This window comes from Sciurus carolinensis, chromosome 9 (genome assembly GCF_902686445.1).
Source record: "Sciurus carolinensis chromosome 9, mSciCar1.2, whole genome shotgun sequence".
In the NCBI taxonomy this organism is placed as follows: domain Eukaryota; kingdom Metazoa; phylum Chordata; class Mammalia; order Rodentia; family Sciuridae; genus Sciurus; species Sciurus carolinensis.
In genome coordinates this window covers 72,246,016-72,261,576 of record NC_062221.1, presented here as the reverse complement: position 1 = coordinate 72,261,576, position 15,561 = coordinate 72,246,016, and the positions used below count along the sequence as shown (strand labels likewise).

General features: G+C 41.5%; 1 protein-coding gene and 1 pseudogene across 11 annotated transcripts in view; one reads left to right on the top strand and one right to left on the bottom strand.

Moving 5' to 3' along the window:
• Positions 1-15,561, top strand: part of Stxbp5l (syntaxin binding protein 5L) — a 424,978-nt gene that overhangs the window by 51,816 nt on the left and 357,601 nt on the right. The gene's annotated exons all lie outside the window — the stretch shown is intronic.
• On the bottom strand, positions 13,693-14,251 carry LOC124992518 (peroxiredoxin-1-like; annotated as a pseudogene).

Below are 15,561 nucleotides of genomic sequence, written 5' to 3'. Positions count from 1 at the left end.
GGGCCTGGGAGCCTCACCCTTCGCAGGCGAGTCTCCTTAGGCTGCCTCTCCCAGAGAGTCTGCCCGCCGCCCTGGAAACTTCGCTCCGCCCCTAGGCGTGTCTCTGTGCGGCTCTTCCAGCAAGAAGCCACCTAGCTCCTGGGACCCTGCTCTGCACCAATCGCCCGGCTATGCAGCCCCTCCCCCGAGCCACCCCCTGGAGCCCCGTACAATAGCTCCGAGACCCAGAGACCCGCCACACACCTCCTCCTCTGGACAGCCGCCGGGTTTCCGACGCAGTCGCTAGGAGTCCAAACAACTCACTTTGGGTCTCCTCCTCCCACCAACCACCCGTAGCCCTAGGCAGTCACTCCAAGTCCAAGTGACCCGCCCTGTTCCTCCTCCTCCTCCTCGGGGCAGCCGCCCGGGTGCTCAGGAGCGGTGGCTTCGAGACCAGGTGACTCACCACGCTCCTTCTCCAGGCAGGCCACCGGTGTTCCGGAGCGGTTGCTTTTAGTCCAATCAACTCACCACTCGCCTCCTCCTCTGGCAACCGCCTGTGGTTCTGATGCAGTCACTCACAGACTAAGCGTCCCACCGCTCTCCTCCTCCAGGCAGGCCACCAGTGTTCTGGAGCAGCTACTCTGAGTTCAAACAGCTCGTCACGCAGCTCCTCCTTCGGCAACCGCCCGCAGCTCTGATGCAGTCACTCCCAGGTCAAACAACACGCCGCGCTCCTCCTCCTCCTCCGGGCAGCCTCCCGGCACTCAGGAGCGCTAGCTCTGAGTTCAAACAGTTCACCACACAACTCCTCCTCTGGCAACCGCCTGTGGTTCTGATGCAGTCATTCCCAGACCAAGCGTCCCGCCGTGCTCCTCCTCTTCCTCCGGGCAGTCCCCCGGCGCTCAGGAGCGCCCACTCTGAGTTCAAACAGCTCACCACGCAGCTCCTCCTCTGGCAACTGCCCGTGGCTCTGATGCAGTCACTCCTAGACCCAAGCGACCCGCCGGGCCTCTCCTCCTCCTCCGGGCAACCCCCCGGTGATCGGAAGCGGTCACTCTGGGTCCAAACAGCTCACCACGCAGCTCCTCCCCAGGCAACCGCCCGGAGCCCCAGCGGCTGCTCGAGTCCAAGCGCTATGCTGAGCCGCCTCCTCTACGATGATCCCAGTTGTCCGTGTTTACCGCTCCAGTGGGGGGAGGGGCGTCTCGCCGAGCAACTCCACTTCACAAATTCCCTGCGTTCCGGGGCTACCGCCCCATCCGGGACGCCTCCCCAACAGGAGAGACTCACCCGGCAGCTTTGAGTTGGTCCCAAGTCTCTCACTATCTCCTCCTTTGAATCTTGCGTCCTGGAGCAGCGTGAAATGCAGCCGCCCTCTAGTCCGCCATCTTGGCCCCGTCCCTTTATTTATTTATTTACATGAGGTGCTGAGAATCAAACCCAGTGTCTTATACATGCTAGGCAAGCACTCTGCCACTGAGATACATGTTGTTTCTCTATTTGTACATGGCGTAAAGGCATACCATTTGTGTAATCATAAATTTACATAGGGTAATGTTGTTTGATTCATTCTGCCATTTTTTCCCTTCCCCCCCTCCCCTCCCACCCTTCCCCTCCATCTATACAGTCCTTCCTTCCTCCATTCCTGCCCCCCTCCCTAACCCAACTCCAACCCCAACACTAACCCCTCCCACCCCCACTATGTGTCATCATCCACTATTAGCGATATCATTCTTCCTTTGGTTTTTTGAGATTGGCTTATCTCACTTAGCATGATATTCTCCAGTTTCATCCATTTGCTGCAAATGCCATAATTTTATCATTCTTTATGGCTGAGTAATATTCCATTGTATATATACCACATTTTCTTTATCCATTCATCAATTGAAGGACATCTAGGTTGGTTCCACAATCTGGCTATTGTGAACTGAGCAGCTATGAACATTGATGTGGCTGTATCTCTGTAATATGCTGATTTTAAGTCCTTTGGGTATAGGCCAAGGAGTGGGATAGCTGGGTCAAATGGTGTTTCCATTCCAAGTTTTCTAAGGAATCTCCACACTGCTTTCCAGAGTGGCTGCACTAATTTGCAGCCCCCACCAGCAATGTAAGAGTGTACCTTTCTCCCCACATCCTCGCCAACACCTGTTGTTGGTTGTATTCTTGATAATTGCCATTCTAATTGGGGTGAGATGGAATCTTAGGGTGGTTTTGATTTGCATTTCTCTTATTACCAGAGATGTTGAACATTTTTCCATATGTTTGTTGATTGCTTGTACATCTTCTTCTGTGAAGTGTCTATTCATTTCCTTAGCCCATTTGTCAATTGGATTATTTACATTCTTGGTGTAGAGTTTTTTGAGTTCTTTATAGATTCTGGAGATTAGCGCTCTATCTGAAGTATGATTGGCAAAGATTTTCTCCCACTCTGTAGGCTCTTTCTTTGCATTGCTGATAGTTTCCTTTGCTGAGAGAAAGCTTTTTAGTTTGAATCTATCCCAGTTATTAATTCTTGCTTTTATTTCTTGTGCTATGGGAGTCCTGTTGAGGAAGTCTGGTCCTAAGCCGACATGTTGAAGCTCTGGACCTACTTTTTCTTCTATAAGATGCAAGGTCTCTGGTCTGATTCCGAGATCCTTAATCCATTTTGAGTTTAGTTTTGTGCATGGTGAGAGATATGGGTTTAGTTTCATTCTGTTGCATATGGATTTCCAATTCTCCCAGCACCATTTGTTGAAGAGGCTATCTTTTCTCCATTGCATATTTTTGGCCCCTTTGTCTAGTATGAGAAAATTGTATTTATTTGGGTTTGTGTCCGTGTCCTCTACTCTGTACCATTGATCCACCTTTCTATTTTGGTACCAATACCATGCCTGTTTTTGTTACTATTGCTTTGTAGTAGAGTTGAAGATCTGGTATTGCGATACCCCCTGCTTCACTCTTTCTGCCAAGGATTGCTTTAGCTATTCTGGGTTTTTTATTCTTCCAGATGAATTTCATAATTGCTTGCTCTATTTCTGTAAGGTACATCATTGGGATTTTAATTGGAATTGCATTGAATCTGTATAGCACTTTTGGTAGTATGGCCATTTTGACAATATTAATTCTTCCTATCCAAGAACATGGGAGATCTTTCCATCTTCTAAGGTTTTCTTGAATTTCTTTCTTTAGTGTTCTGTAGTTCTCATTGTAGAGGTCTTTCACCTCTTTTGTGAGATTGATTCCCAAATACTTTATTTTTTTCGAAGCTATTGTGAATGGGGTAGTTTTCCTAATTTCTCTTTCTGAAGATTCATCGCTTATATATAAAAATGCCTTCGATTTATGTGCATTGATCTTATATCCCGCTACTTTACTGAATTCACTTATGAGATCTAAAAGTTTTCTGGTGGAATTTCCTGGTTCCTCTAAGTATACAATCATATCATCAGCAAATAGGGATAGTTTGAGTTCTTCTTTTCCTATTCGTATCCCTTTAATTTCTTTGGTCTGTCTAATTGCTCTGGCTAGAGTTTCAAGGACGATATTGAATAGAAGTGGTGAAAGAGGGCATCCCTGCCTTGTTCCAGTTTTTAGAGGGAATGCTTTCAGTTTTTCACCATTAAGAATGATATTAGCCATGGGTTTAGCATAGATGGCCTTTACAATGTTAAGGAATGTTCCCACTATCCCTATTTTTTCTAGTGTTTTGAGCATGAAGGGGTGCTGTATTTTATCAAATGCTTTTTCTGCATCTATCGAAATAATCATGTGATTCTTGACTTTAAGTCTATTGATATGGTGAATGACATTTATTGATTTCCTGATGTTGAACCAACCTTGCATCCCTGGGATGAAACCCACTTGATCATGGTGCACTATCTTTTTAATATGTTTTTGTATGCGATTTGCTAAAATTTTGTTGAGAATTTTTGCGTCGATGTTCATTAAGGATATTGGTCTGAAATTTTCTTTCCTCGATGTGTCTCTGTCTGGTTTAGGAATCAGGGTAATATTGGCTTCATAGAATGAGTTTGGGAGAGTTCCCTCCTCTTCTATTTTCTGGAATACTTTGAGAAGTATTGGAATGAGTTCTTCTTTAAAAGTTTTGTAGAACTCGGCTGAGAACCCATCTGGTCCTGGACTTTTCTTTGTTGGAAGGCTTTTGATGACTTCTTCTATTTCATTACTTGAAATTGGTCTATTTAAATTGTGTATGTCCTCCTCGTTCAGTTTAGGCAATTCATATGTCTCTAGAAACCTGTTGATGTCTTCGAAATTTTCTATTTTGTTGGAGTATAGATTTTCAAAATAGCTTCTAATTATGTTTTGTATTTCGGTCGTGTCTGTTGTGATATTTCCTTGTTCATTCCGAATTTTAGTGATTTGGGTTTTCTCTCGTCTTCTCTTTGTTAGTGTGGCTAAAGGTTTATCAATTTTGTTTATTTTTTCGAAGAACCAACTATTTATTTTGTCAATTTTTTGTATTGTTTCTTTCGTTTCAATTTCGTTGATTTCAGCTCTCAGTTTAACTATTTCCTGTCTTCTACTACGTTTGGTGTTGGTCTGTTCTTCTTTTTCTAGGGCTTTGAGCTGTAGTGTTAGGTCATTTATTTTTTGAGTTTTACTTCTTTTATTAAATGCGCTCCATGAAATAAATCTTCCTCTAAGTACCGCTTTCATAGTGTCCCAGAGATTTTGATATGTTGTTTCTTTGTTCTCGTTTACCTCTAAGAATTTTTTAATTTCCTTCCTAATATCTTCTGTTATCCATTCATCATATAGTAGCATATTGTTTAATCTCCAGGTGTTGGAGTAGTTTCTGTTTTTTTCTCCTTCATTAATTTGTAACTTCAATCCATTATGATCTGATAGAATACAAGGTAGTGTCTCTATCTTCTTGTATTTGCTGACATTAGCTTTGTGGCATAATATATGGTCTATTTTAGAGAAGGATCCATGTGCTGCTGAGAAGAAAGTGTATTCGCTCTTGGTTGGATGGTATATTCTATAAATGTCTGTTAAGTCTAAATTATTGATTGTGTTATTGAGATCTATGGTTTCTTTGTTCAATTTTTGTTTGGAAGATCTGTCCAGTGGTGAAAGAGGCGTGTTAAAATCACCTAGTATTATTGTGTTATGGTCTATTTGGTTTCTAAAATTGAGAAGGATTTGTTTAACATATATGGATGAGCCACTGTTTGGGGCATAGATGTTTATGATTGTTATATCTTGCTGATTTATGCTTCCCTTAAGCAGTATGAAATGTCCTTCTTTATCCCTTCTAACTAACATTGGCTTGAAGTCCACTTTATCTGAAATGAGGATGGATACTCCAGCTTTTTTGCTGAGCCCATGTGCATGGTATGTTTTTCCCCATCCTTTCACCTTTAGTCTATGGGTATCTCTTTCTATGAGGTGAGTCTCTTGCAGGCAACATATTGTTGGATCTTTCTTTTAATCCAATCTGCCAGTCTATGTCTTTTGATTGATGAATTCAGGCCATTAACATTCAGGGTTATTATTGAGATATGATTTGTATTCCCAGTCATTTGGTTCATATTTAAAATTTTTGACACTTCTTGGTTCCTCCTTTATTTGACAGTTCCTTTAGGATAATTCCTCCCTTTGCTGATTTGCTTCTTTGTTTTTATCTCTTCCTCATGGAATATTTTGCTGAGAATGTTCTGTAATGCTGGCTTTCTTTTTGTAAATTCTTTTAGCTTTTGTTTATCATGGAATGATCTTATTTCATCGTCAAATTTGAAGGTAAGTTTTGCTGGGTATAAGATTCTTGGTTGGCATCCATTTTCTTTCAGAGCTTGAAAAATGTTGTTCCAGGCCCTTCTAGCTTTTAGGGTCTGGATTGAAAAATCTGCTGATATCCGTATTGGCTTCCCCCTGAATGTAATTTGGTTCTTTTCTCTCACAGCCTTTAAAATTCTGTCTTTATTTTGTATGTTAGGTATTTTCATTATAATGTGCCTTGGTGTGGGTCTGTTGTAATTTTGTGTATTTGGAGTCCTATAAGCCTCTTGGACTTGATTTTCCATTTCATTCTTCAGATTTGGGAAATTTTCTGATATTATTTCTTCAAATAGATTGTTCATTCCTTTGGTTTGTTTCTCTAAGCCTTCCTCAATCCCAATAATTCTCAAATTTGGCCTTTTCATGATATCCCATAGTTCTTGGAGATTCTGTTCATGATTTCTCATCATCTTCTCTGTTTGTTCAACTTTGTTTTCGAGGTTAAATATTTTGTCTTCAATATCTGAAGTTCTGTCTTCCAGCTGTTCTATCCTATTGGTTGTGCTTTCTATGGAGTTCTTAATTTGGTTTATTGTTTCCTTCATTTCAAGGATTTCTGTTTGGTTTTTTTTCAATATCTCTAACTCTTTATTGAAATGATCTTTTGCTTCCTGAATTTGCTCTGTTAACTGTCGATTGGTGCGATCGTTCAATGCCTGCATTTGCTCTTTCATCTCATCGTTTGCTTCCCTAATCATTTTAATTATGTACATTCTGAACTCCCTTTCTGTCATTTCTTCTGCCATGCTGTCGTTGGATTTTATTGATGTAACATCTAGATTTGTTTGGGGCATTTTCTTCCCTTGTTTTCTCATATTGTTCAGGGATCAGTGGGTCATTAAGATATTGCAGATTTCCTCTATCAACTTATAATGTCCCTGAAGATTGTTAGTATATCCCCTCTTATCCTTCAGTAGCCTGAAGTCTTGGAGGAGGTTGATAATGCAGAGCTCCACGAAGAAGCTGCCTCTCTAGGGTGGTGACCCTCAGGTGGCGTATATTCCCTGCTAGTGGGCAGAGGTGCCTCCACTTGTTGACCAATGGTCATCCAAAGGGGAAGTAGGCTGCGGGCTGAGGCAAGGCCTGTTTGTGCCTATGTCTCTGACTTTACTGTCCCTGTGGGAAAACCTCCCCTGGCCGGGAAGAGTCACTCGGTGGGGACGTCTCGCTAGTCAGTTGCCCTCCTAGAGGTTCCCCTCAATCTACAACTACCACCTGGGCTGGGCTGTCTTCTTCTGCAACGATCCCAGGGGCCCGGACCTACGTCCTGGGCCTGGGAGCCTCACCCTTCGCAGGCGAGTCTCCTTAGGCTGCCTCTCCCAGAGAGTCTGCCCGCCGCCCTGGAAACTTCGCTCCGCCCCTAGGCGTGTCTCTGTGCGGCTCTTCCAGCAAGAAGCCACCTAGCTCCTGGGACCCTGCTCTGCACCAATCGCCTGGCTATGCAGCCCCTCCCCCGAGCCACCCCCTGGAGCCCCGTACAATAGCTCCGAGACCCAGAGACCCGCCACACACCTCCTCCTCTGGACAGCCGCCCGGGTTTCCGACGCAGTCGCTAGGAGTCCAAACAACTCACTTTGGGTCTCCTCCTCCCACCAACCACCCGTAGCCCTAGGCAGTCACTCCAAGTCCAAGTGACCCGCCCTGTTCCTCCTCCTCCTCCTCGGGGCAGCCGCCCGGGTGCTCAGGAGCGGTGGCTTCGAGACCAGGTGACTCACCACGCTCCTTCTCCAGGCAGGCCACCGGTGTTCCGGAGCGGTTGCTTTTAGTCCAATCAACTCACCACTCGCCTCCTCCTCTGGCAACCGCCTGTGGTTCTGATGCAGTCACTCACAGACTAAGCGTCCCACCGCTCTCCTCCTCCAGGCAGGCCACCAGTGTTCTGGAGCAGCTACTCTGAGTTCAAACAGCTCGTCACGCAGCTCCTCCTTCGGCAACCGCCCGCAGCTCTGATGCAGTCACTCCCAGGTCAAACAACACGCCGCGCTCCTCCTCCTCCTCCGGGCAGCCTCCCGGCACTCAGGAGCGCTAGCTCTGAGTTCAAACAGTTCACCACACAACTCCTCCTCTGGCAACCGCCTGTGGTTCTGATGCAGTCATTCCCAGACCAAGCGTCCCGCCGTGCTCCTCCTCTTCCTCCGGGCAGTCCCCCGGCGCTCAGGAGCGCCCACTCTGAGTTCAAACAGCTCACCACGCAGCTCCTCCTCTGGCAACTGCCCGTGGCTCTGATGCAGTCACTCCTAGACCCAAGCGACCCGCCGGGCCTCTCCTCCTCCTCCGGGCAACCCCCCGGTGATCGGAAGCGGTCACTCTGGGTCCAAACAGCTCACCACGCAGCTCCTCCCCAGGCAACCGCCCGGAGCCCCAGCGGCTGCTCGAGTCCAAGCGCTATGCTGAGCCGCCTCCTCTACGATGATCCCAGTTGTCCGTGTTTACCGCTCCAGTGGGGGGAGGGGCGTCTCGCCGAGCAACTCCACTTCACAAATTCCCTGCGTTCCGGGGCTACCGCCCCATCCGGGACGCCTCCCCAACAGGAGAGACTCACCCGGCAGCTTTGAGTTGGTCCCAAGTCTCTCACTATCTCCTCCTTTGAATCTTGCGTCCTGGAGCAGCGTGAAATGCAGCCGCCCTCTAGTCCGCCATCTTGGCCCCGTCCCTTTATTTTATTTATTTACATGAGGTGCTGAGAATCAAACCCAGTGTCTTATACATGCTAGGCAAGCACTCTGCCACTGAGCCACAACCCCAGTCCCTTATATTCAATTTTATTGTACCTTGGACCACCTAGACTTTTACTATCACTAATGCTCTTAATTTTTCCTGCCGTATATTTATAAAATGAAATGTCTTCATACATTTCAGGAAAGTTAATAAACTAATACTTTAAATTTTTACAAATATCTTGGGTTTTAAAGCCATAAGAACTGTAATGAATTATGTGGATTGGTATATTTCTACTCCAGTGTGACTGAGCTTATTCCAAAATGACCCTGGAATAGGAGGTAATAGCATTTTACTTGTCTGTAATGCTCTATTTTGTCAAACCCTCTCTCTCCTAAAGATCTGAAATACCCCCTGCTCCTCCCCTTTTGACACAGCCTTACTTTATCTCCTCCTGCTCTTCCTCCTCCTCTTCTGCCTGAAGCAAAGGAATCCCTTGATGTTATTTATACCCATTAGTGAAGTAAGAAGTGCAACTGTTTGGTTATTATCCTGTGGTTGCTATAACTCAATAACTGATCTTGGGTCTACCTCAAGTTGAAGCTCCGTTATTACTTTGAATGCTATTTCTATCTCTGATCTTATTAGAGATAAGTCAAGAAGTTCTCTCATCTTGAGATGGAATTAGAATACTGAAGAGCTGCATAGCACTTACTCAATGTCATCTAATTGTATATGTATTCAGTTATGACCTTGAACAAATTGATTGACCTTTCTAAGCCCCAATGTCTTCATTTGTAATGACATCACCTATCTTATGGGAGCTATAGAGATAAGTGAGCTAGTCTATATAAAATGTTTTTCATTGTACCTGGTACACATTAAACTTACAGTGGTGACATCAGCCTTTTTGGCAATGATAGTGTGCATTGTTGTCATTGTTTATTAATTATATAATAGCAGAAATGGTGTCATTTTCCAGTTCTTTGCAACTGGCAACAAATAGACTAAGAAATACAAATAAAGACATATACTTTATTTCTTCTTTGGTAGGGGGCAAAAAAGCTGTTTCTGTAAATAAATCGTGAAGTTAGATCTTAATGTTTTATAATGGAAGGTGAAAAAGTCCCCTGAGATTTAAGAAGGTACCATATAAGGAAGAAAGTTGGCCCTCATATACTTAAAGTCTACTTACACTTACAATAATAATTATAGAACTGGATATCAGAGAAATGTTTGAAATGTAAATGTGTAGCTCCTCAGGGCATTGGAATTCTACACAACAGCACAAACCACTAGCCTGCTGGAAAGATGTCCTCACAGGGACGTAAAAGGGTCTGGACCCGGTGTTAATATGGGGGCGAGGATCTGTTTGTATATTTCCACAGGATGCAACCTCTCCGGTGTGGGTGCCAAGACTCGTCAGACAAATCAGTGATCACTCAGCCATTGATAAACACCAAGATGATGCACACTTGCCGCATTAGAAAGTGGAACTTCTCCTCAGGCTTGGCTGTCTCAAATGAACAGCTGGTAGTCAAAGACAGGAAAGTTTCATGTGACTGACATATCAACCTAAGACAGGAGCCAAAACAAAAATACCAAGCTTCTTGGTAATCCGATGACGGGTAAGAATGTCAGTAAGACATGTGGACGCCTGAGATAGGCATAGTCGATCCAGATGTAGTGATAGCTATCATGCATCCATTAAAGTTTTCTTCACCTTTTAAAACAAAAAGGGGGAGATGTAGAGACATGCTTGCAGCTGTTTGGGGAGGAGACCATGCGCGCACGCGCGGGAGGACGTGCCCACCTGCTGGCGCGTGAAGCCTCCTCCCCTGCCCTTACGAGTGCAAGCCTTACGGCTGTGCTTGTGCAGCGGCCCCAGCAACCTCATGCATGAGGCATTGGATGACTGAGCACGCGGGAACGTCAGGCTCCTGGGGGCGCCGCTCTACGCAAGACAGGCACTTCAGCCTACAAGACCTGCATGTGGACCGGGAAAATGCCACCTGTATCTTGTCCCACAAGACAAAGAGAGGCCTTAACCATCCTGGAAGGCAGAGCTGGTGTTGGCACCAAGGTATCTACGAGGCAAAGAGAGGCAAACAAGGAAGCAAGCAAGGAAGCATAACTAAAGAAAAATAAAGAAGTTGTTCATTCCCAGTCCGCCTCCGATTCTTTCCCATGGTCTCGTTGCTGCAGGCAGCAACAGGGCATCAGACTAAATCAACAGTAAATCATCTTCAATAGTCTAACACCATAGCTAGGAACATAATTAGTCCTTTTGAATCTGGGAATATATGCTAAATATAAGTCTATTGTTGTTTCTTTTAAGGAATATACTTTTATTAAGAAATATGTGAATGCCAGTGGCTTGGAAGGCTGAGGTAGGAGGATCACAAGTTCAAAGCCAGCTTCAGCAAAGGCGAGGTGCTAATCAACTCAGTGAGACCCTGTCTCAAAATAAAAAACTGAAAAAATGGTCTGGGGATATGGCTCAGTGATTAAGTACCCGAAGATTCAATCTGTTACCAAAATAAAAAAAGAAAAATAAACATAGAAATATTCATTTGTCTATTGTGTTCTCAAACTCTCACTTGCGTTTTAGTGCGAGTTTTACTGTAGGAGTATAGATATATGGCAGCTTTGTGTTGCTGTTACCAAATACCTGACAAGAAAAACTCAGGAGGAAAAGTTTATCTGGGTTCATGGTTTTGGAGGTTCAATCTATGGTAGGCCAGCTTCATTTCTCTGGTCCTGAGGAAAGACTGAACATCATGGCAAAAGGGCGTGGTAGAAGAAAAGTGTTCAGCTCATCGCAGCAGGGAAGCAAGGAGATACAGCAAGGAGTCAGGGACAAAATAGAATCCCCAGAGCAATGCCCCCAGCGACCTATTTCCTGTAGCTATGCCCCATCCTGCCTACAGTAAATACTCAGTAGTCCATTCAAATGACTAATCCATCAAATGGATTAATATACTGATGAAATTACACTCATATTCTAATCATGTCACCTCTGAACATTCCTGCATGTGAACTTTTTGGGGAACATCTTGTATACAAATCATAGCAGATGGAATTGGAGGAGACTTTAAAATCATTTAGGTTACTCTTGTATAGATGCAGAAGTTGAATACTGTGTCCAGATTAGTCAGTGATAGAGCTGGAACCTGAACTTGGTCTCCTGCCTCCTGGAACACAATATTCTTCCATGTCATTCTGTCTCTGTAGTTCTGCTTCACAACATTTCCATTTTCTTTTAAAAGTGGTTTTTCTTTTTCCCTAAAACCCAAATATTTTTCTGTGACTATTAATTTCCATTTTTATTGTGACAATGAAAAAGATCTTTAAGTTTAAAGAAATTCGTTAGCTATATAGACACAGACAATAGTTTCAATAAAAGAGGTATTTATATCTTTAAAGCACAATACAGAATTGTATTGAGTAGCTATGTATTTAGATATTAACTAGTCTGAGGAGAGAGGCTGGTGTAGCCAGGAAGAAAATAAAAGTTTCATACAAGTAAAAGAGTTTAAGCAGAAGTACTAGGGTAGGAAGAAAGATAGAGTAGAACTTAAGACAGAAAAAGGTAGCCTAAGGGAATAGAATGAGTGCCAAATTTCAGTTCTTGAAAGTGTCTAGTAACATATAATGATGAGCTGTGTTCACTTGAGACTGATGTTATTGGTGGTGATTTGTTGATTTGAAAGATAGGGAAGAATGACGTAGTCAAAGTGTACGATGAATTGAAGCAAGAATACTGAAGACACTAAAACTGTTAATAGGGCCTAGAATAAAAACAAAATATATGAACCATATGGTAAAATCACCTAAGATGAAAAGCACCAGTGGAAGTACTTTGGAGAGAACTATCTGACCACAAGATTGTTTTATCCTTCAGTTCTGTATCCTTCATTGAATAATAAAGTGATAAAATACCCTTTAGAGGTATTCCCATGATTAACTCATGTTATCAATGTGTTTGTATTCATATTACTTTCATCAGTGTATATTTATAGGTATATATTCTTTACAGTAGCAAGAATTGAATCTGTTAATATATAACTAGATTATTTCTTTAAAGATTTGCAGAAACATGCTTATGAGGAGAGATAGTGATAGTATGATAGATTAAAGAAGTGAATTTAATTTGAGTTTGGTTCTCTTAGAATTGAAAGCATTTTTCTGTTACATCAGTACTAAAAGTTATATAGTATGCTTAATTTACAAAGCATGTTTATATGCATTTCTTCAATTATAAGTCTTAGATTTGGTAACACTAACAGTATAAACTATACATTAAAAGTCACTGTAGATGTTGAAATATGATAAAACAGTAGTTTTTTGGATGCCTATAAAGCTATTGAAATAACAGTCTGAGCTTGAGTGGCTTATAATATGGTAGGGAAGAAACACAAGTAGTAAAGAATAATCTACTTTTATACTGGATTTGGCAATATTCATACTAAAATGCATAGTAATATATGTATAACATATCTTCAATTAAATAATTACATATAACAATATTCACATGTGAATGTTTGTTATGTTGCTCTAGCATTATATAAATTCAGTAGCATTTGGTGACAATAATTCCAAAGGTGCTGAGTGGGAAAGGGTAAGAATGGTAGTTACTGATTTTTTTTTTTAATTAAAAGTGCACCTTCATTACTATGGAAAGTTGAGATTACAATTCCAAGTTCAGAGATAATTATGTATTGATTAAAAAAATTATTTAGATAAAGATTTTAACATTTACAAAATATTAAAATTATTCATCTTTTATAAATTATAATAAGTAGTTTTGTAGGAAATACTGCTTTATATGCACAAATTATATGAATGAACTTAAAAATACTGTCTAATCTTGGCACTGAGCTTGGTTCAGGGAACAAATTAAAAGCATCCCTGTTCACAAAGAAACATAATTTATTGGAGGATACCAAAGTACCGTAATCATTCTTTGATAATTTTGAATAAAAGCTAAATCATGGTGTTGGCTTAGATTTTTTTTTTCCCCCTCAGTTCAAGTTGAATAGAAACTACAAAAGATAAATGAGATGATGCCCCACTACTGGTACATCATATACATCAGATGGCCAACCCCATAATATAGCTCAGGTCATTCTCCCACCTACAGAAGAAAGGCTGGGTCTCCCCAACCCTACAGGAAAATTATGTCTTAGGCATGAAAAGAAATACAAAAGAGATTTTGTTCTAATGGGTGCCCAGTGCAGCCTTGGCACTAAGATGGCCCAGTGATCACTTCTGCTTGGAGAAATATTCTTTGCTTTTTTGGACATCAGGCTTCCAGCCAGCAGGGCACACTTCCCCATGTTTGTCAGTGAACTGGAAGACCTGAACTAATCTGAGTCTCATCCACAGAGTGGCCGACAGGAAGGTCATTCACAGTGATCTGGTGAAGGATACTTTTCATCAATGATAAAGAGGACCCTGAAGGAAATGCCTTCATCAGCCTTTAAGACTCCATAATCCTGAGCAGTGGTGTGGTTGAGATCTGATATCAAGGGAATGTTCATGGGTCCCGGTCCTCCTTGTTTCTTGGGTGTATTGATCCATGCCAGATGACAGAAGCACCAATCACTTGGCAGTTGAGTTTCTTAAATTCTTCTACCCTGTCACTGAAAGCAGTGATCTCCGTAGGGCACACAAAGGTGAAGTCGAGAGGGTAAAAGAAGAACACAATATATTTTCCTTTGTAGTCAGATAGGCTAATATCTTTGAACTGGCCATCTGGCATCACAGCTGTGGCTTTGAAGTTGGGGGCAGGATGCCCGATTTTGGCATTTCCTTAAGACATCTTGCTATCAGCATTTCTGACATGAAAGCTTCCAAGAACCAAGCAACTGTGACCAGAAGGGAAGAGGATGTGGCTTAGATTCTTTGCAAAGATTTTGTGTAGTAGTAAGGCTTTTACCTGGGATTTGAGAGATAGGTAGGTGAATATTTTATTTTAAAAAATATGCTAACAATTAGGACCTCATTTGTTTGTTACTATGTATCAATAATTTTCTCACTAGTATAAAGTATCAGTTGAAAAGAAATGATTTTATTAGCTCAGTCACAGAACAATAATAAAAAGTTTCCTGAGGTATATAAACAAATAATTACTTATTTAAAACTAAATTCTGGTGGGCTCTTATTGTCACAACTACAATAAAAACTAATGACATCAACTCTATATTTCTCTTTTTTTTTCTTTTTGGTACTGGTGATAAAACCTAGAGGTGCTTAAACACTGCACAACATCCCCAGCCCTTAAAATTTTCTTTTTATTTTGAGACAGGATCTCACAAAATTGCTGAGGCTGACTTTGAATATGGATCCTCCTAACTCAGCCTCCAGAGCAGTTGGGAATACAGGCATGTGTCATTGTGCCTGGTTGAACTCTACATTTCTAATGTTATTCTAACAGTATTAGTTTAAATTCTTTTATATTATATAAACATTGGATATATGAATATTATCCCCATACTAATAAGGATTATTAAACCAGATGAAGTTCAAAGGCAGTGAAAAATACTTGTTCTTCCTAAGCACTTCACTACTAGATATTACGTTTTTCAGTGTTCCTGAATAAAACCTTTGTTCTGAGACTTAACAAATTCAGTAGATTTCAAATTCCCAATTTAAAGTATTAATGGGAATTTCCTTCCAATTTTATTGGTAATTGTTATTGTTAGAACAGACAACAGTTCTTAATTTTTGTTTATTTACCTTATACCTAGGCAACTTATTACATTATTTTATTTCTGAAAAAAATTCAATAGTTTCTTACTTTCATGTATTTACATGTATTTCAATTACTTGTCATAATTTATTAACTTGAATCCATAAAACAAAGATGAATAAAAACATACATGTCTAATTCCTGATAATGGAAGTGGTTACTGTTTTTTGCTCTTTAGTATATTTGTTCTTATTTTTGTTATAGTTGATATTTATCATCTTTACATAGTTTTCTTCTAATCCTTAATTTACATAAAATATTTACTCATATTAACTGCTGAGTTTTATTTGGTACCTTCTGGAACCTTTTGGTATAATGATGAGGTTTTAATTTTTTTTAAATTCATTTTTATTATAAATGAATGGGATACATCTTGTTTC